Source organism: Bos grunniens, chromosome 7 (genome assembly GCF_055505025.1).
Source record: "Bos grunniens cultivar Pamir isolate PY7600 chromosome 7, Bosgru_T2T1.0, whole genome shotgun sequence".
In the NCBI taxonomy this organism is placed as follows: Eukaryota; Metazoa; Chordata; class Mammalia; order Artiodactyla; family Bovidae; genus Bos; species Bos grunniens.
Genome location: NC_141171.1, coordinates 66,201,659 through 66,224,757, shown reverse-complemented (window position 1 = coordinate 66,224,757; position 23,099 = coordinate 66,201,659). Strand labels below are relative to the sequence as shown.

Genomic DNA, 23,099 nt, shown 5'->3' with positions numbered 1-23,099 from the left:
CTGGACTCTTACATCTTCCCATATACAGCAACGAGCTAAACTCATTAACTTGAGATATCCGATTTTCTTTAATTAACAGTAACCTTTTGATGTTTCAATTGTCTGGTCTTTGTTGTGAAACCTCCTAGATAACCTGGCCCCTCCCCTACCACTTTGGAGCAGTCTCTCAGAGTTATCTGAGAGGCTGCCTTCCAGACTTAAGTCCTCAGTTCTGTTTGCCAAATAAAACATAATTCTCAACTTTTAGATTGTGCATATTTTTCAGTTGACAGGTGATACTACTAATTGTTTTCTTCAAAAAGCACAAATGAGAAACACTTCAAATTTAGGGAACCTTTGGGGGAGCCAGTTAAGCCGACTGTGCTCTTTTCCCCATGGGGGCCCAGTGTGCAATGGCTGCAGACAGCAGCCTCCTTGGTTGTGTATGCACCTGTTGCCTGTACAGGTTGCCCTAAGGGACCTTGGAGACAACTCTTTCTAGTGGGCAATCATGACTGGCCTGCTGTCCCCAGTCTATCCCTGGGTTGAGAGGATCCCCTGGAGAAGGAGATGGCACCCCACTCCAGAACCCTTGCCTGGAGAATCCCATGGACAGAGGAGCCTGGTGGGCTATAGTCTATGGGGTCGCAAAGAGTCGGACACAACTGAGAAACTTCACTTTCACTTGGGGGGGTCTGATTGCGAGTTCATTTTAGTTACTATGTGTTTTTAAAACAGAATTCACATAGGGTATTTTATTCCCACTTTCCTTCTCACAATGAGGGGTGAAATCGCAGTACCAATGAAACTAGCTTTCATCCTCTGGCTCCCAGAGCATCCCGTCTGGTCCAGTTGCTTCTCAAGCCTGATCTATTATCAACCTTGAATTCTCTTCTGTACCCACTTTCTCTGAGCTCTGAGCCCTTCTCTCTCTCTCTCTCTCTCTCTCTCTCGTTTTCTAGGTCCATAAAATGCTCTGCCTTTTCCTCAGTCAACAAGATTTATTCAAGTTATCTTGTTATAAGTTGGTTGCTCCAGCACCCTGTCTCTAGCGGCCATAAATTCCTAATGCAATTCCTCTGCGCTCCATCACCGTGAAGACTGAATAGCTTTTACGACATCACTGTAGGTACAGAAACGTTGCCAGGGAGCGCAGAAACAGAAAGACATAAAAGCTCTGGTCACAATCCTCTGAGCCAAACTCCCACTCCATCAGGCAAATGAAGTTTCTTTTGTGCCCCAAGGGAACTCTAAGATTACAATGGATATGGCTCTTACTCTTGATATTCTTGAAAGTATCTGCTGTCAACCTGTGCTCTGTGGCCACTGGTGACCCATAAAAAGCCTTTATTGGTTCACTGAAAAAGTACAGAGTTCTTGCTGTTCACAAGCTCTACTTTCAGTTCCTTTGTACAAAAACACTGTTTATTTTCATCGCACATATCATCATCTGAAATAAAATTTTTATCTTGGTTTATTTCTCTCAACAAAATATACATGCCAGGAAATCAAGGAGTTCATCGGGTTTGCCTAGAATTGTATCCCTAGTGTTTGATAGATAGTAGGTGCTTAATAAATATTTTTTGGATGGATGAAGAGTAAGACAAAGGTCTTACCCAAGACCTTTGCCTTACTCCTCATTCCACTCAAGGATTTTAGAAATGGAACAGCTGATTTTTATGCTCTCATGTTTATAATACAATTATGCCATAGTTCTTTCTTGCAGATAAATCTTTTTTTTCCATACTAGGCATCCTATTATTTCCATCTTCGTTACACAAGTAGCTGTCTGCTGTGCCTCTGTGAGGGGAATTTGGTCACACACATTGGAAGCCAAGTCCAAGGCATTGTAAGTACGGCTGGGGAATTTAACATACTGGGAAAGTTTAAATACCTCTTTCTGAAGGTTTCTGGAGCACCTAATTAAATTCAAACATATTTAATGGCATTCACTCTATACCAAGAATCCTGGTAAGCCTGGTAAGAAATAAGCAGCTTCAAACTGAATAGCATCACTTCTATTGTATTGGGAGCCATAGAGGATTTTGTCTGTGGAGGAAAGGGGATTTCATACATTAAAAAAAAAAAGAGAACCATTCTTCTAGATAATACCTAAGCTCCTTAGCTATAGTTTTTCCAGTAGTCATATACAGATGTGAGAGCTGGACCATAAAGCAGGCTGAATGCCAAAGAATTGGTTCTTTCGAACTGTGGTTCTGGAGAAGGCTCCTGAGAGTCCCTTGGACAGCAAGGAGATGAAACCAGTCAATCCTAGGGAGTCAACCCTGAATATTCATTGGAAGGACCAGTGCTAAAACTGAAGCTCCAATACTTTGACCACCTCGTGTAAAGAGCCAACTCATCAGGAAAAGACCCCAATGCTGGGAAAGATTGAAGGCAGGAGGAGAAGGGGAAGACAGAGGATGAGACAGTTGGATGGCATCACTGACTCAATAGACATGAGTTTGAGCAAACTCTGGGAGATGGTGAATGACAGGGAAGCCTGGTGTGCTACAGTCCATGGGATTGCAAAGAGTCGGATGTGACTGAGAGACTGAACTAAACAACAACAATAAAGCTCTTTCGATTGGTAACTCTCTACAATTCTCCCATTTCTACTCAGGACTTTCCCTAAACTTTCCCTAACTCTCCTTTCCCTAAACTTTCCCTAACTCTCCTTTCCCTAAACCTTCCACACTTGTAAAATAGATAAGTATATTTACAATGAGTCCTGAATCTTACTTACATAAATCAATGTTTCCTTCAAAATGAGAATATAACATTATACTATACAGATCCCATACTTTCAAATCTTTTTTGATCTCTATAACAGACTTGTGCATCTTGTATGATAGCCTGTTTAATTCCCATCCCTCAAATAGGCATTTGAAAAAGATGTAATGCTGAGGCTTGTCCAAAATCTCATAATATGTGACAGCCTGGTTAAGGCCAGACCTGATTCCTGACTTTGCCATCTTGCCCTGGATGAGGATAGCAAAACGAATGACACTCTTTCCTTTCCAACCCATGGTAAGTACTATACTAATCAACCACACTGCCCTCCTTCCCATTGTTCCTAGAGGCAACCTTATTTAGAAACCAATTAATGTCAAGTTGAAACCTGAGAGTTGAAACGCATTTGCCTTTCCTGCATTAACCAACGGAGAAGGCAATGGCAACCCACTCCAGCACTCTTGCCTGGAGAATCCCATGGATGGAGGAGCCTGGTAGGCTGCAGTCCATGGGGTCGCAAAGAGTCGGACACAACTGAGCGACTTCACTTTCACTTTTCACTTTCATGCATTGGAGAAGGAAATGGCAACCCACTCCAGTATTCTTGCCTGGAGACTCCCAGGGACAGAGGAGCCTGTTGGGCTCCGGTCTATGGGGTCGCATAGAGTCGGACACGACTGACGCGACTTAGCAGCAGCAGCATTAACCAAATTCCCTGTGTAAATTAGGAAGCCTCTGGTGAAAAGCTAAATAGAGTGAAAACTACTTTTTGCAAAAGAAGGCAGAATGTTGGAGGGACACAAGGAAGGTGAGCTAGGAGAACAGGAGATGAGGTGGGTTTTGAATTTTACATTCTATAGTTACCTGAAAGTCCTAAGACCTGGGTTTCATTTTCCTCTAGTTACTGTAGAAAGCAGGGATGAATCATTGTCACCACCATGAAACATTCAACTGTTACATGCGAATGGTTGTTTATTACATTCCCTGCTTCCATTAAGAGGGAAACAATGATTTCAACCTCTCCCTGGGTGACCAGTGTGTACACATTCCCTCCCTAACACCTCCATGAAAACATTTAAATGGAGCTTTTTACAATCAACCCAGCTCTAAGTGTGCCAGTAGTAGAGGTGATGTGCTAACTCTGAAATAACAGCTTAGATAAATTCAAATGATCCTCCGTTTGGGAAAACAAATATAAGTGCATCTTTTGGAATATGTCTTTCTCTCTTGGGTGATTCATTCTCATTTTTAATTTGGCAAAAATGCTAAATAATAATAAAATTGATACCATACCTGAAGAGGTGAATCAGCCAACACCAACAGATCATTTCCATTAGATGCACTAACGGCATCTTTTATATTTTCTCCCAATAAATAACATTAAAAAGAGATGTCTCTTACACTAGCACTTAGCAGAAATAAAACCTATTTATTATTTTCTGGATAACTGGAACAAAAACAGAAATATGAGTGTGACCAGACTGATGACGTTCCCAGAATCCTAACCTAAACAAAGTTTGCTGAGATCATCTGAGAACACCCTCCTTTTGAGTTCTGCAAAGAACTCAAGTTTTGCAAAGAACACCCCCCTAAAAAAACACTCTGTAAACTGGAAATAAGCCATTTCCCCCTGCACTGGTTAATCTCTGTGCCTAAACTAAGCAGATGAGGCATCAGGGTGACTCTACAACTTGAGATCACTGAGTCTTTTCCTATTTAATTGTACTTTGAAAGAAGACTGTATTCTCAGGCACCTGTGGCCAACTGGTGTCTGGGAATTTGCCTATCTTATTTGATGGAGGTCATCTAACTTGGAGGTCACTCACTCCAGCTTTCACCATGACCTCCTTCCGCCAGATTATTTTTGTATATTGATGTTGTTTTTAGCTGTGCTGCGAAGCTTGCAAGAACTCGGTTTCCTGACCAGGGACTGAACCCTTTCACAGCAGTGAAAGCCTGGAATCCTAACCACTAGGTCACCAGGGAACTACCCACCTTCCTGCCCCTCAGATTATTATTTTTTTAATGTAACATAAATATTTTATTTCCCAGATTATTCTTGAAGGTGCATGTATGGTACATCCTGGATATCAGTAGGCCTTGCATTTTGACTCATCTGGCCAATCCCATGACTCAAGTCTCTCCAACTGGTTCGTAATACTACTGTTGATGAAGCATTATAATATGCTTGGCACTATAATAAGAGCTTTATAGATGTCATCTCACAAAAACCCTAAGTCTGAAGTAAGTGCTAAGGTCATCTCCATTTTACAAATAAGGAAGCCAATGTTCCCAAGTCACCCAGCTTGGGAGAACCTAGATTAAAAGCCAGGATCCAGAGCCTTTGTGCTAGGTTCTATGCAACCTTGCCTAATGGCCAATGAGACTTCATTCAGACATGCACAGGAAAATAGTACATTCTGTCACAGTCCTTCATCCATCCATGCTGCTGCATTAAACAAACAGAACATTTTAATATCAGGATCTAAAAACATCAAGGAGATAGTGTTCTTACTATTATAAACAATAGCTTAAAATGAAATACCATGTACATTTTAATTCCGATGACCCAGCAGACAAATTTTTTTTCTGTGTTTGGGGAATTCTTTCTTAAGCATCTTGTTAGGAGGCAGAGACTCAAATGTGATGCTTGCTTTTCCAACCTGCCTTGAAGTGAGGGCATGGGACATGGCCCAGGCCCATCTGCTCAGACAGTCCCATCCAGGACTCTGAAACAGCAGTAAGAGATGCAGATAAGCTGTGACCGTGAAGAATCTATTTGAAGACAAGTGATGGAGGAGAGTTCCCCACTCCCAAGGGAAGCAGAGTCGGTAGTGTACACTGTGCTAGCAGCAACCACACAAGCCGTGGTGTCCAGAGTCAAAAGCAACAGCTACCGGGGCCTCCGCAGTCCAGTTCTGTGGTCACGATCTGTCTGCAACTCCAGCTTTGGTCCTAACCACCCAGGTCCCCAGCCTTTCAGGCCGTGGTGGGGGTTGCCCCATGTGCCTTTAACACATTTCTTTTCTGCTCCTAAGTCAGTTTCTGTTGCTTGCTCTGAGTAGACCGGGAAGGCAAAAATCTAGGATCACAAAAGTCTCCATTTTCCACAATCCCATGCCAATCATTTCACTAAAGGGGGCAGGGGAGGAACAGAATGATCAACTTTTATGATAAAATCCAGACTCTGGAATTCTGCCCTGATGCATGAGATTACCTATCTAGGACTAAAGGGCGACTGAAAGAAATCATTTGTACGTGGCCCCTGTAGTAACTAAATTCGCCAGGTCTATGGATGCCCCAAACAGTTCAAGTTTCTCCTTAGAACCATGGAGCTGGATTCCAGCAAATACCTTGGAGATTACAGAAATATGGAGTATCCTGGGGAACAGGATAATGTGTCTGCAGATTAAATAGAAAATATCTGAGTAATATTAAACAAGGCAAGGAAATTTTCTAAATGAACAAAGCTTTTTGGGGGGATAAAAAAATATTCTCCAAAAATCAAAAACATAAGATAAAATAATTTTAACAATAAAAGCTGAAATACACAGAGTACATAAGTCCCTGTGCTTTACATCATGACTCTTGCACTTTCAAATCCGTGTGCCTTTGTGGAGGGGGTTTTACACATGCACATGCAAAAAATGATGTTGAAATGCTTTCTACCCCCAAAAAACATACTCCTTAACATTCCCAGTTGCTCAAATTGTGTTTCTGGTAAGATGCCCTCACATACTGTTTCATTCAACTATAGTTCATCAAGTGTTTTCTATGTGTTAAGCACTTTGCTAGACCTAAGAAGACAAAGATGAATAGGACTCATCCTCATCCTATTCACCAACAGACACTCTCAGTGCTGTGTGACAAGTGCTAACAAAGAGAAATACAGGGGCGACGGGCACAATGATGATGGAGGAGCTGCATGGGGGAAATCTAGAAAGGCAAGATTTATTTACACAAACCTCAAAGAAAAATAAATTATAAAGTTGACTTAACTAGTAAGTCATCGGCTTAGTCAATTCACATGGTACACATGCCTGCATCCATTTCCTTTGTCCCACTAGCAGTCCAATTTCCTCCTGGGGATTTATTGCTACACCATTGTGCATAATGAGAGAGGGTGATTCCAAGTGCCCACCTTTCAGGACAAAAGCTAAGGTTACCAGAACCCTCCACTCCTCACTCTCAAAAAAGTCGGGAAGCAGACCTGTAACGTATGCTCAGCCAGATGGACCTTCTCCTAAGGTTCTGAGCCTGAAACAGATATTGCAGGGAGAGAACGAAGAGTTGGTGGTATAACAACCTACAGACAACCCCGCCTCCCACGGTCAGAGAGTCACTCCTGTGGTTCTTGCTGCCCAGTCTTCCCCAGGCCTGTTTGGTTCCTGCCCTTTGGAAAACCTGATCTACTAGTCTGTCATGTACTCTGAAAACCTCTGAGAATTTCTCTATATGGGATCCAGCTCCTATAACTTTCCATTAAATTCTCATTTGCTTAACCAGGGAGGGTCCTTATAACTAAGGATCCCTGCATCTGGACCTCTTGTGGGCCCAGGTCTCCTCAGTTCAAGCCGCATCTCCTTAGCAAAGACTACCAATCATTTCCCCTTGCACTGCTACCTCCACACTCTTCCTATCACTTGCCTTGCCTCTCAAGTATTCAGTAGCTCAATTCCTCATTTGAAAATCTGCAGCTTCCAACCTGAGCAGCTATTTTACATGGGGATTCTGGGCCATATCTGGGCCCAGTTGATTCATGATGAGTCCCACAGACATCCTCCCAAGCCTTTGAAAACCATTAAACGTAATGTTGCAGGGTTGGTCACATATAGATTACTGAGCTGGAAAATGATGTTAGACCTCAAGTATCCTTGCTTTAGTTTTATGGGTAATTAAGCCGAAAGTGCTGTCAGGGTTTGAAGAATCAATTAAATCGAATGTATAGAATAGAGTGTCCAACTCCAAAACTTGTTCAGGAAAGTGTTGGGGGCTTATTGGCCAGATGGAGTGATCACTGGAGCTTCATGTTTAATCTTCATGCACAAAACAAATGGCCTAAGAGTGAAGAGTTATTGCTGAGAATAATCAGCAGCTACTAATATGATTCATTAAATGTTCCAAGAGAGCTGGAACCAAATCTACTTTGTTCATTGCCAAGTTTTCAAAGCCTAACACATTGGAGCAAATGCTCACTATGTGTTTTCTTCGAATGAATGAATGAATATCAGGAATAGGGCTAAGCACTTTACGTACATTATGTCATTTAGTCCTCTCAACACTCCATAGGTATTATTCTCTCTATATAGCAGATTTGGCACTGGAGGCTCTGAGAGGTTAAGCAATTAAGAGGTAAGGTCCCTTTTCTCCACACTCTTTCCAGCATTTATTGTTTGTAGACTTTTTGATAGCAGCCATTCTGACCGGTGTGAGGTGATATCTCACTGTGGTTTTGATTTGCATTTCTCTGATAATGTGTGCTGTTGAGCATCTTTTCATGTGTTTGTTAGCCATCTGTATGCCTTCTTTGGAGAAATGATTGCTTAGGTCTTTCTCCCACTTTTTAATTGGGTTGTTTGTTTTTCTGGCATTGAGTTGTATGAGCTGCATGTATATTTTGGAAATTAATCCATTGTCAGTTGTTTCATTTGCTATTATTTTCTCCCTTTCTGAGGGCTGTCTTATAGTTTATTTTGCTGTGCAAAAGTTTTTAAGTTTTTTAAAACTTAAGTTTTAAAGTTTTTAAGTTTAATCAGGTCCCACTTGTTTAAGAGAACGCTCTTGCACTGTTTGTGGGAATGTAAATTGATACAGCCACTATGGAAGATGATATGGAGATTCCTTAAAAAACCAGGAATAAAACCACCATAAGATGCAGCAATCCCACTCCTAGGCTTATACCCTGAGGAAACCAAAATTTAAAAAGACACATGTATCCCATTGTTCATGCAGTACTATTTACAATAGCTAGAACATGGAAGCAACCTAGATGTCCATCGACAGATGAATGGGTAAAGAAGTTGTGGTATGTATACACAATGGAATATTACTCCACCATAAAAAGGAATACATTTGAGTCAGTTCTGATGAGGTGGATGAACCTAGAACCTATTATACAGAGTGAAGTGAGTCAGAAAGAGAAAGAGAAATATATTCTAATGCACATATATGGAATCTACAAAAATGGTACTAAAGAATTTATTTACAGGGCAGCAATGAAGAAACAGACATGGAGGGGGGCGGTCCTAAGTTGGCAGAGGAATAGGACAGGGAAACCACTTTCTCCCCCACGAATTCATTGAAAGATCATTTGAATGATGAGCAAATTCCACAAAACAACTTCTGAATGCTGGTAGAGGACACCAGGGACCCAGAAAGGCAACCCATTCTCTTCAAAAGGAGATGTCTTATCATTGGTGCTGTATGGATGGAGAGGTCTTGAGGCTACTGTAAGAATAAGACTGAAAGCCAGAGGCAGGAGGCTTAAATCCAAAATGAGACCACCAGAAAACTCCTGATGCCAGGAAACATTAATCGACAAGAGCTCATCCAAAAGCCTCCATACCTACACTGAAACCAAGCTCCACCCAAGAGCCAAAAAGTTCCAGAGAAAGACATACCAAGCAGGAACATAACCCTGAGCATTAAAATACAGGTGGCCAAAAGTCACACCAAACCCATAGACACCTCAAAACTCACTACTAGACACTTCATTGCACTCCAGTGAGAAGAGATCCAGCTCCACCCACCAGAACACCAACGCAAGCATCCCTAACCAGAAAACTTTGACAAGCCACTCATCCAACCCCACCCACAGAGAGGAACCTCCACAATAAAGAGGAACCACAAACTTCCAGCATACAGAAAGGCCACCCCAAACACAGCAATCTAAACAAGATGAAAAGGCAGAGAAACATTCAGCAGGTAAAGGAACATGATAAATGTCCACAAAACCAAACAAAAGAGGAGGATATAGGGAATCTACCTGAAAAAGAATTCAGAATAATGATAGTAAAAATGATCCAAAATCTTGAAAACAAAATGGAGTTACAGATAAATAATCTGGAGACAAGGATTGAGAAGATGTAAGAAATTTTTAACAAGGACCCAGAAGAAATAAAAAAGAGTCAATCAATAATGAATAATGCAATAACAGAGATTCAAAGCACTCTGGAGGGAACCAACAGTAGAATAACTGAGGCAGAAGATAGGATAAGTGAGGTGGAAGATAGAATGGTGGAAATAAATGAAGCAGAGAGGAAAAAAAGAATTAAAAGAAATGAGGACAACCTCAGAGACCTCTGGGACAATATCAAATGCCACAACATTCGACTCATAGGAGTCTCAGAAGAAGAAGACAAAAAGAAAGGCCATGAGGAAATACTTGAGGAGATAATAGTTGAAAACTTCCCTAAAATGGGGAAGGAAATAGCGACCCAAGGCCAAGAAACCCAGAGAGTCCCAAACAGGATAAAGCCAAGGTGAAACACCCCAAGACACATATTAATCAAATTAATGAAGATTAAACACAAAGAACAAATATTAAAAGCAGCAAGGAAAAACAACAAATAACACACAAGGGGAGTCCCATAAGGATAACAGCTGATCTTTCAATAGAAACTCTTCAGGCCAGAAGGGAATGGCAGGACATACTTAAAGTGATGAAAGAGAAAAACCTACAACCCAGATTACTATACCCAGCAAGGATCTCATTCAAATATGAAGGAGAAATCAAAAGCTTTACAGACAAGCAAAAGCTCAGAGAATTCAGCACCACCAAACCAGCCCTTCAACAAATGCTAAAGGATCTTCTCTAGACAGGAAACACAGAAAAGGTGTATAAACTTGAACCCAAAACAATAAAGTAAGTGGCAATGGGATCATACTTATCAACAATTACCTTAAATGTAAATGGGTTGAATGCTCCAACCAAAAGACAAAGACTGGCTGAATGGATACAAAAACAAGACACCTATATATGCTGTCTACAAGAGACTCACTTCAAAACAAGGGACACATACAGACTAAAAGTGAATGGCTGGAAAAAGATATTTCATGCAAATGGAGACCAAAAGAAAGCAGGAGTAGCGATACTCATATCAGATAAAATAGACTTTGAAATAAAGGCCATGAAAAGAGACAAAGAAGGACACTACATAATGATCAAAGGATCAATTCAAGAAGAAGATATAACAATTATAAATATATATGTACCCAACATAGGAGCACCGCAATATGTAAGGCAAATGCTAACAAGTATGAAAGAGGAAATTAACAGTAACACAATAATAGTGGGAGACTTTAATACCCCACTCACACCTCTGGATAGATCAACTAAACAGAAAATTAGCAAGAAAACACAAACTTGAAATGATACAATGGACCAATTAATCCTAATTGATATCTACTGGACATTTCACCCCAAAACAATGAATTTCACCTTTTTCTCAAGTGCACATGGAACATTTCCAAGATAGATCACATCCTGGGCCATAAATCTAGCCTTGGTAAATTCAAAAAAATTTAAATCATTCCAAGCACCTTTTCTGATCACAATGCAGTAAGATTAGATGTCAACTACAGGAAAAAAAAAAAAAAAAACATTAAAAATACAAACATATGGAGGCTAAATAACACGCTTCTGAATAACCAACAAATCACAGAAGAAATCAAAATATGCATAGAAATGAATGTAAATGAAAACACAACAACCCAAAACCTATGGGATTCATTAAAAGCAGTGCTAAGGGGAAGGTTCATAGCAATACAAGCTTTCCTCAAGAAACAAGAGAAAAATAAAATAAATAACCTAACTCTACACCTAAAACAACTAGAAAAAGAAGAAGTGAAGAATCCCAGGGTTAATAGAAGGAAAGAAATCATAAAAATTAGGGCAGAAATAAATGAAAAAGAAACAAAGGAGACTATAGCAAAAATTAACAAAGCTAAATCTGGTTCTTTGAGAAGATAAAGTAGACAAACCATTAGCCAGATTTATCAAGAAACAAAGGGAGAAGAATCAAATCAACAAAATTAGAAATGAAAATGGAGAAATCACAACAGAAAACACAGAAATACAAAGGATCATAAAAGACTACTATCAGCAACTATATGCTAATAAAATGGACAACTTGGAAGAAATAGACAAATTCTTAGAAAAGTATAACTTTCCAAAACTGAACCAGGAAGAAATAGAAAATCTTAACAGACCCATCACAAGCACAGAAATCGAAACTGTAATCAGAAATCTTCCAGCAAATAAAAGCTGGATTCTACCAAATTTTTTGAGAAGAGCTAACGCCTCTCCTACTCAAACTCTTCCAGAAAAATGCAGAGGAAGGTAAACTGCCGAATTCATTCTATGAAGCCACTTACAGCCTAATGCCAAAACCAGACAAAGATGCCACAAAAAAGAAAACTACAGGCCAATATCACTGATGAACATAGATGCAAAAATCCTTAACAAAATTCTAGCAAACTAAATCCAACAACATATTAAAAAGATCATACATCATGACCAAGTGGGCTTTGTCCCAGGGATGCAAGGATTCTTCAGTATCCACAAATCAATCAATGTGATACACCACATTAACAAATTGAAAAATAAAAACCATATGGTTATCTCAATAGATGCAGAGAAAGCCTTGACAAAATTCAATATCCATTTATGATAAAAACCCTCCAGAAAGCAGACATAGAAGGAACATACCTCGACATAATAAAAGTCATAGATGATAAACCCACAGCAAACATTATCCTCAATGGTGAAAAATTGAAAGAATTTCCCCTAAAGTCAGGAACAAGACAAGGGTGCCCACTTTCACCACTACTATTCAACATAGTTTTGGGAGTTTTAGCCACAGAAATCAGAGAAGAAAAAGAAATAAAAGGAATCCAGATAGGGAAAGAAGAAGTAAAACTCTCCCTGTTTGCAGATGACATGATCCTCTACATAAAAACCCTAAAGACTCCACCAGAACATTACTAGAGCTAATCAATGAATACGGTAAAGTTGCAGGATATAAAATCAACACACAGAAATCCCTTGCATTCCTATACACTAATAATGAGAAAACAGAAAGAGAAATTAAGGAAACAATTCCATTCACCATTACAATGAAAAGAATAAAATACTTAGGAATAAATCTACCTAAGGAAACAAAGACCTATTTATAGAAAACTATAAAACACTGGTGAAAGAAATCAAAGATGACAAAACTAGATGGAGAAATATACCATGATCATGGATCAGAAGAATCAATATAGTGAACATGAGTATACTACCCAAAGCAATATATAGATTGAATGCAATCCCTATCAAGCTACCAATGGTATTTTTCACAGAATTAGAACAAATAATTTCACAATTTGTATGGAAATACAAAAAACCTCGAATAACCAAAGCAATCTTGAAAAAGAAGAATGGAACTGGAGGAATCAACCTGCCTGACCTCAGACTATACTACAAAGCTACAGTAATCAAGACAGTATGGTACTGGCATGCAGACAGAAACATAGATCAATGGAACAAAATAGAAAGCCCAAAGATAAATCCACGGACCTTTGGACACCTTATCTTCAACAAAGGAGGAAAGAATATACAATGGAGAAAAAACAATCTCTTTAACAAGTGGTGCTGGGAAAACTGGCCAACCACTTGTAAAAGAAGGAAACTAGAACACTTTCTAACACCATACACAAAAAAATAAACTCAAAATGGATTAAAGATCTAAATGTAAGGCCAGAAACTATAGAACTCCTAAGGAAAACATAGGCAAAACACTCTCTGACATAAATCACAGCAGGATCCTGTATGACCCACCTCCCAGAGGAATGGAAATAAAAGCAAAAATAAACAAATGGGACCTAATTAAACCTAAAAGCTTTTGCATAACAAGGGAAACTACAAGCAAGGTGAAAAGAAACCATTTAGAATGAGAGAAAATAATAGCAAACAAAGCAACTGACAAAGAACTAATCTCAAAAATATACAAGCAGCTCCTGCAGCTCAATTCCAGAAAAATAAATGACCCAATCAAAAAATGGGCCAAAGAACTAAACAGACATTTCTCCAAGGAAGACATACAGAGGGCTAACAAACACCTGAAAAGATGCTCAACATCACTCATTATCAGAGAAATGCAAATCAAAACCACAATGAGATATCACTTCACACCAGTCAGAATAGCTGCTATCAAAAAGTCTACAAACAATAAATGCTGGAGATGGTGTGGAGAAAAGGGAACCTGCTTACACTGTTGGTGGGAATGTAAACTAGTACAGCCACTATGGAGAACCATGTGGAGATTCCTTTAAAAACTGGAAATAGAACTGCCATATGACCCAGCAATCCCACTGCTGGGCAAAGACACCAAGGAAACCAGAATTGAAAGAGAAACGTGTACCCCAATGTTCATCTCAGCACTGTTTACAATAGCCAGGACATGAAAGCAACCTAGATATCCATCAACAGTCGAATGATAAGAAATCTGTGGTACATCCACACAATGGAATATTACTCAGCTATTAAAAAGAATGCATTTGAATCAGTTCTAATGAGGTGGATGAAACTGGGAGCCTATTACACAGAGTAAAATAAACCAGAAAGAAAAACACCAATACAGTATACTAATGCATATATATGGAATTTAGAAAGATGGTAATGATAACCCTATATGCAAGACAGCAAAAGAGACACAGATGTATAGAACAGTCTTTTGGACTCTGTGGGAGAAGGTGAGGGTGGGATGATTTAAGAGAATAGCATTGAAACATGTATATTATCATATGTGAAACAGATCACCAGGCCAGGTTCAATGCATGAGACAGGGTGTTCATGGCTGGTGTACTGGGATGACCTAGAGGGATGGGATGGGGAGGGAGGTGGGAAGGGGGTTCAGGATGGGGAACACATGTACACCCATGGCTGATTCATGTCAATGTATGGCAAAACTACCACAATATTGTAAAGTAATTAGCCTCCAATTAAAATAATTAATTTAAAAAAGAAACAGACAGAGAATAGACTTATGGACATGGGGAAAGGGGTGGAGAGGGTAAGATGTATGGAAAGACTAACATGGAAACTTATATTACCATATGTAAAATAGATAGCCAACAAGAATTTGCTGTATGGCTCAGGAAACTCAAACAGGGTCTCTATATCAACCTAGAGAGGTGGGATGGGGAGGGAGATGCGAGGGAGGTTCAAATGGGAGGGGATATATATATATACCTATGTCTTATTCATGTTGAGATTTGACAGAAAACAACAAAATTCTGTAAGGCAATTCAGTTCAGTTCAGTCACTCAGTCGTGTCCAACTCTTTGTGACCCCATGGACTGCAGCACTCCAGGCCTCCCTGTCCATCATCAACTCCCAGAATCTACTCAAACTCAAGTCCATCATGTCAGTGATACATCTCATCCTCTCTCGTCTCCTTCTCCTCCCACCTTCAATCTTTCCCAGCATCAGGGTCTTTTCCAATGAGTTGGTTCTTCGCATTGGATGGCCAAAGTATTGGAGTTTCAGCTTCAGCATCAGTCCTTCCAATGAATTTCAGGACTGATTTCCTTTAGGATTGACTGGTTGGATCTCCTGTAAGGCAATTATCCTTCAATTAAAAAATTAATTAAAAAAATAAAAATTTTTCTAAAAAGGAGTTAATGAAAAAAAAAAAAAAAGAGAGAGAGAAGGTCTTGTATCCCAGTTCAAGGGATTCCAAGGCTATGTTCTTAAGTACCATGAGGCACTGCTATGCCTAAGCACCATGGCCAGCAAGTCCAAGGCCAGATGAAGGAAGTAGATATAGACATAACTATTCCTACAGGCAGCTGAACAAAGTAAAGGAATGAACCACAATCAATATCTACCTGTCCAGTGCCATAATTTTAGTTTGACAAGTCTCACTTGACTATCTACTGACTATCTACTGCCACCACCTCTTCACTGATTTCCATTTTCCAGTACTGTTCACCTAACATCCATTCATCATGCTGCTGGAAATGGGATATTCCTACCACAGAACTGGGTCATGTCATTCTGCTACCTAAAATTTTCCATGGTTTTGCCACTGTCCTTAGGATAGAGTCAAAATTTTGCTAATCAAAATGTGGACCATGGAACAGCAGCCTCATTGTCACCTGGGAACCTGTTAGAAATGCAGAATCTCAGGTTCCACCCCAGACCTTCTGAATCCAAAACTGCATTTAAACAAGATTTCCAGGTGATTCATAAGCACTTTAAAGTCTCAGAAGCAGGGATTTAAAGTCTTCAACAAACTCTTTCAGGTTACATGATCTGGCTACCTCTACAGCCAAATTTCCAGTCTCTTACACTCCAGCACTGAACATCTCTCTTTGTGCCCATAATTCACATGTGTTATTTCCACAGTTCTATTCTACCCTCCTTTTTTATTATTTTTTAACTTTTTTCCTTTAATTTATTTTTAATTGAAGGATAACTGCTTTACATTATTGTGTTGATCATGAACATGAATAAGCCATAGGTATACACATGTCCCCTCCCTCTTGAGCCTCCCTCCTATCTCCCACCCCATCCCATCCCTCTAGGTTGTCACAGAGCCCTGGTTTGAGTTCCCTGAGTCATACAGCAAATTTTCACTGGCTATTTATTTTACACATGGTAGTATATATGTTTCCATACTATTCTATCCATTCTATCATCCTTTTGCCTAGGCAATGTCTTCCTCTTTCCTTCAGCCTTAGCTTAAACATCACTCTTCTCCAGAAAGCATCCTTGCCCATCATCCCTGCCCCAGCCCCAAGTACATTAGACAACCCTGCTATGCTTGCTCATAGCCCAAGGCCGTGTCCATCTGCAGTTGTGTGCTAAACTGATTCTCTTTACAGAAAAAGAAGGAAAGGGATACTGTTGTTGCTGATCAGTTCCTAAATTGTATCTGACTCTCTTATGATCCTGCAGACTATAGCCTGCTAGGCTCCTCTGTCCATGGGATTTCCTAGGCAAGAATACTGGACTGGGCTGCCATTTCCTTTTCCAGGGGATCTTCCCGACCCAGGGATGGAACTCATGTTTCCTGCATTGAAAGGTATATTCTTTATCACTGAGCCACCTGAGAAGCCCAAGGAAAGGAATAGGATATGCCCTGTTCTCATTATATTCCTGGTGACTAGAGTGGTGCCTGGTAAAAAGTACTTCATTAAACCAATCAATCTACTAAAATGTAATGTTCAACTTCCCACTTGTACTGTTTTCCAGCCCACATTTCTACCTCTAACCAGCCCCCAAAATTGAAACAAAAAAATGCATGAAATCTATTTATATAGCATTTCTCTCCCTATTGACTTTTGTGAGAAATCAATAGCAGAGATGACAGATAGCTGATGCCCACACACACACTCATGCATGCTCAACCACACAAAATAGCACCAATTATTCACCCAGATAAAGGGAGAAGGAATTCATACACTTGAGTCAGAAGGGTTAGGTGAAGGAGCCCTAGAAGAGAAAATTAAGTCCCTGCAATGTGTGCTGAGTCATGAAGCTATTGTGGGAAGACCTACGAAGCTTCAAGTAGTAAGGGATGAGAAGGTAAGAAAATATTTAACAGACAGGGTACAAAAAAAAGAAGTGTTATCGGTTTTTCAGGGCCATCTGTCTCTAATTTTCATAACAGCTCAGTTGGACTCTGAGGAATATGTGACAAACTACATAAATTTTTTAAAACTTGTGACAAAATCCAGCCAGAGAGAGGTTTGACTAAAGTGGAAGAGTAAGGAACATTCTTGACACCACTGGTGACAGCCTAAATTATCTCTTTTGCCTAATTCCAATAAGGTCCTGTATTTGTACCATTTTGCACAAGTCTATACATGAATTAATACAAAGTTACTGACATAGTCATACAAGAGAAAATTAGATCGCCGTCAAATCCCTTAGGAGGTTACCAAGGTAGTGTGAAACTAGAGGCACTAACTAACTTCAAAGTTTACAAAGATTTTTAGTTTCAGCAACTTCCAAGACCTCAGTCCATGCCTTCAAACTCCAAGTCTGGTATTGTCTCCCCTCAGCTCTGGGAGGAATAATGAGAATGTAGCCAGCATCCTGCAAGTTCTTTCTTGTTTCCATAGCAGGTACCACTGGTGATCTAGTGACTATCACTAAGATGTGACTTCCAAAAGTTCACCCACATTACATTATAGGCGACCGCCATAAATTGATTAGGACCAGCACCCAAAATGAACTTTATTTGCCTTTGTTCACTTACAGCATATTGCTCCTCTTAAAAGTGAAGCTGATTGTATCCCTTCTTCCGAGGTAGCTCAACATTTGGCTCAATTCCCATGATCTATCAACCAAAGATTTTGAGTTGAATCAAAGTACTCTTTCCAAGTGCATCTTGAACATAGAGCTCTTCCTTGAATCAAATCAAATGTTAATCCATTTACTGCTTTTCTTTTCATCATGCTTTTAACTTTTTGAAAGCATTCTAAATTACATTCCTATTTCATTCTCAGAAAATCCCTGTGAGCTCAGCTAAGCAAGTAGTATTATCTCCAAGAGAACGAAGGCCCCAGAAGTTGAAATGAATCATGAAAATAACCCAGTGATTTAGAGGAAAAACTGGGTGGGACATCCTGGTCACCTCACATTTTCAGCCTTCATATGACTCCACAATGCTCTGGAGGATGCTTCCTCTTCTCAGCTTACTCTTTTCCACTTGAGGTCCACACACACACACACACACAGACACACGCACTCTTGCAGGCACAGACACATACATGCACACAGAAAATCTGCACACAAAAATATGCCTGCACAGAAAGGTATATACTCATAAACACAGACACATACATGCCCAGGGAGAGAGAGACATCGGTTCAGTCACTCAGTCATGTCCAACACTGTGACCCCGTGGACTGCAGCACGCCAGGCTTCCCTGTCCATCACCAACTCCCAGAGCTTGCTCAAAGTCATGTCCATCGAGTCGGTGATGCCATCCAACCATCTCATCCTCTGTTCGTCCCCTTCTCCTTCTGCCTTCAGTTTTTCCCAGAATCAGGGTCTTTTCCTGATAAGAGACACATGGAGAGATAGAGAGGTATATATTCAGAAAGACACAGAAAAAGACAGATGCAGAGTGATATACAGAGATGCACAAAGACAGACACATATGCACAGACACACAAAGAGGCACATAGGGACATATACACAGAGACATACATCAGACACACACAGACACATGCATTCAAGGACACATGGACACACACACATGCAGGTAGATATATACACACACACACTTTACTTTCTAACAATTTTCATTTAATTAGCCCAGGATGGAAAATCTATTTTTCTGTGGGACTTTACCAGTGTGAGTCATGGAGAACATCCTAGCCCCTGACTCTGTTCCATAAATAACAGGCCTCCCTCTGTGAGCTTAGTGATAAGAGCATGCTAGATGGGAGATTATGGCTCTTAGTAGAACTGGCATGTAGCGATCCGTACAGCATTCATCCACTTACTAATCAATCATTCATAACCTAGTTTGTGTTGAGGTATTCTCAGAGGCTGTTATGCTTATTATGAGGAATCAGGGATGCATTGTAGCTGTCACATTGGGTTCTGATGACCCCATCTGGGGGCCGAATCCCTATTGTAACTGTCACATTTGCTTTAAGAACACACCATTTGTACCATCATCTGATTTCCCAAGAACAGAAACATTTGCTCTCGGTGCTAACAATTGTAATGGATCTCTGTAGAGAGGTAAGGAAACAGAAGGACCAGCTAGAAAAGTAAGAAAGTGGGAGAAAGTGTAAGAGTAATAAAGAATTCAAATTGTGGTCTTTTTTAGGGTCTTAGGCTACAGGCTTCCCCGGTGGCTCAGACTGTAAAGAAACTGCCTGCGATGTGGGAGACCTGGGCTCAATCCCTGGGTTCGGAAGATTGCCTGGGAAGGGATTGACTACCCATTCCAGTATTCTTGCCTGAAGAATCCCATGGACAGAGGAGCCTGGCAGGCTATAGTCCATGGGGTCGCAAAAAGTCAGACATGACTGAGTGACTAACACTTTCACTTTCACAGCCTATGGAAATAATAAAAACTATCTTTATCTTCTTTCTTCAACACTGCCTATTTAGGCCAGACTCTCCATATGGATAGAGTAGGAAATGGCAGCCCACACCAGTATTCTTGCCTGGAAAATCCCATGGACAGAGGAGCCTGGCAGGCTACAGTCCATAGGGGCGCAAACAGTTGGATACAACTTAGCGACTAAGCATGCTCCTTATGGAAAGTTTATGCAAACACATGTACCCAAATCCATTCTCTAGAGGCCATTCCATAGTGGCAGTGTCCCAGGTTGAAGAGTACTTGCCTACCTTCATGAAACCTTATTTTCTAGGAAAACCATCCAATCTTCAGCTTAGGAAGGGTGTATCATGATTTGGCTAAGCTGAGAATGGTTAACTACATTCTTCCTGCCAACAATGTGGCTATGAGATTTGAGGAGAAGCCTGTTGGTGAAGCTTCAGGGAAATGCCTTCTATTTCTACCTTTGGACATTGATATGTGACATCGTGATGGATGGAGCTGCTGCCAGCTTCTTAACAGCCATGAAATGAACTAGTTCATATGCTGAGCACAGGGTGGCAATCTGTCTCAAATGGCTACAAATTCTTTGACCATTTTTTTACAAGAGATGGGATCTTTGTCCCCTCCCCTGAAATCTGGGCAGGCTTTTGCATACTTCAACCAACAGAATATGACAGAAAGGATACTAGGTCATAAAAGGCCATGTTACTTGTTTCTTGTTCTCTTGTAGACATCATTCACAGCACTTTCAATTAAAGGAAAGGCATCTATCTTGTAAGACTTTTGACTACCCTGAGACAGCCCCATGCTGGAGAAGCCAAGTGTAGATGTTCTGTCTGACATCTCAGGGAAGCCCAGCCCTCAAGAATCCCAAGTTTCCAGACATGTGAGAAAGCCATCTCAGAGGTGTAAGTCCAGCCCCTGCTGTCCCAGTTCCCACCTCCAGTTGTTAAGCCACCCCCAGCCCTTTATGACACCTCCAGATGAGGATCCAGAATCATGAAGCTGGAACAAACAATCCCTGATATACCCTGAAAAAAGTCCTAATCCAAGAATCCCTGCATATAATAAGACAGTAACACACCACTATGTTTTGAAATTGTTTAAGCAGCAAAAGTAACTGAAGCAAAGTAAAAAGATGGAAAAACCTGACTTCCTGATGGCAATAGTGCGATTAACCAACCCTGGAGTTGCCTCCTCTATGGGCTTCTAGTTACATAGTGTGTAAGTTCTTTTGAGATGGTGTATTGGTTTTATAGAGTTGCCATAACAATAACAACAACAACAACAAAAAAACCCAGGCTGGGCATATTAAACTACAGAGAAGTATTTTCTCATAGTTCCAGACGCTGCAAGTCCAGATCAGGGTGTCAGCAGGAGTGGGTTTTCTGAGGCCTCTCCCCTTGGCTTGCAGTTGGCATCCTCAAATGCATGACCTTTACTCTGTGCACCCATACCCATGGTGTTTCTCTGTGTGTCCAAACTTCCTCTTACAAGGACACCAGTCAAATTGGGTTAACACCCCCACAACAGTCTTGTTTTAACTTAATTAATTCTTTAAAGACTATCTCTAGATATAGTCTCATTCTGAGGTACTAAGGGTTAGGGCCTCAATATACGAATTAGTGAAGGAGGACACAATTCAGACCATAATAGATAGGCTCCTTGCTGCTGAAATTATCCTTAAAAATAATATGAGAGAAAGATAAACCACTCTAACACAACAAATACCAGAAGAGTTCAAAAATTAAAGAAAGAGAAATATGACAGAATAAGTCCAAGAATGCCAGTGGCTGGAACTGGGGTTATCATGGCATCCAAATACACATTCTCTCTGTGACACTCTGACATCTCTGATTCTCTCTGGGGTTTGCCTTCCTTCTCTAAAGAGCCACCACACAGAACATTATCTTGTTATTTTCGTATGAAATATACCTCCCAGTGAATTACAGGAATGTTGAGAGAAACAAGGCTAGAGCTGGCAGAGCTCCACACACCTGCCCAGGGGGAGCAGTAGTGCTCTTAGTGCCATGCGAAAGGAGCGCTAAGGCTTCCTGGCTTCCTGGAGCTGCCTACCGCATGTCTGTTCACCCCCTGACTCAGTCTAAGACATGCTGCCTCTTCTAATACCAAGAGAAAATGAAACATGAGCTAATCTGGTGAGAGAAAAGACATATGGTAGACTCATGGGGGAAGAGTTGTTGAAAACTACTGACCCTGAAGCTTCTGCTATTAACAAGCCTAAAAACTCCCATCACATATGGACTTTCAAATGATTCTCTCTCCTAAAAACAAAAAACTAGGAGTAACCTAAAATCTGGAATGCAAATAAATCAGGGATGTGTCCACAAAAGAAATATTATGTAGCTATTTTAAAGGTATGTAGGGAATTCCCTGGTTGCACAGTGGTTAGGACTTGGCACTCTCACTGCCAGGGCCTGGGTTCAATCCCCAGTTGGGAAAGAACTCAGAAGCCATGTGGCACAGCCAAATTAATAAACAGAAGAATGAAGCAAGGGGCAGATCAAGAGGGTGGAGTAAGAGGACACAGAGCTCACCTCCCTCCACAAACAAAAATACATCTAAATGTTTAACAATTCTCAAGGAAAACTAACTGGAAACCAGCAGAAGGACTCCTGTACAAACAAGGCTGTAAGAAAGATATGCACATAACTGGATAGGAGAAGAAGGAAGTATCAGGTAGGAACCAATGCTGATGGAAAGGGACTAGGAAGAAAAAGGAGACCATATGGGTGGACACTTGTCCTGGGGAGCGAGCAGTTCGAGCCACAGACTGGGCTATCCCAGGGTCCTACACATACAAGACAATTGGAGAACTGCTGGAACAGATAGAAAGACTGTGTAAGTCTAGCCACCACTAGTGAGGAGTAACTAAAATAGAGATTAAAAAATAAACAACAGAAAAGATCAGTAAAACCAAGATGTAGGTTATTTTAAGATTAAAAAAAATTTGCATTTCTCTGATAATGAGTGATGTTGAGCATCTTTTCGTGTGTTTGTTAGCCATCTGTATGTCTTCTTTGGAGAAATGTCTATTTAGTTCTTTGGCCCATTTTTTGATTGGGTCATTTATTTTTCTGGAGTTGAGCTGTAGGAGTTGCTTGTATATTTTTGAGATTAGTTGTTTGTAGGTTCGATGCATGGTACTGGATGCTTGGGGCTGGTGCACTGGGATGACCCAGAGGGAGGGGAGGGGAGGGAGGAAGGAGGAGGGTTCAGGATGGGGAACGCGGGTGTACCTGTGGCAGATTCATTTTGATATTTGGCAAAACTAATACAGTATTGTAA

At 40.5% G+C, this 23,099-nt stretch overlaps 1 long non-coding RNA gene and 1 other non-coding gene across 2 annotated transcripts in view; one reads left to right on the top strand and one right to left on the bottom strand.

The window, feature by feature from the left end:
- The first annotated feature begins 339 nt into the window (after positions 1 to 339).
- On the top strand, positions 340 to 473 carry LOC147369745 (small nucleolar RNA SNORA70). The gene has a single exon (XR_015168685.1). It is a non-coding gene; the product is annotated as a small nucleolar RNA SNORA70 (small nucleolar RNA).
- Positions 474 to 14,266: 13,793 nt separating this feature from the next.
- The window catches only part of LOC147369743 (uncharacterized), a 94,205-nt gene continuing 85,372 nt past the window's right edge, over positions 14,267 to 23,099 (bottom strand). Inside the window, exons 3-4 of the long non-coding RNA XR_015167860.1 lie at positions 17,964 to 18,767; positions 14,267 to 15,310 (exon numbers count right to left, since the gene is read on the bottom strand). This is a non-coding gene — a long non-coding RNA (uncharacterized LOC147369743). The remainder of the gene's footprint in view (positions 15,311 to 17,963; positions 18,768 to 23,099) is intronic.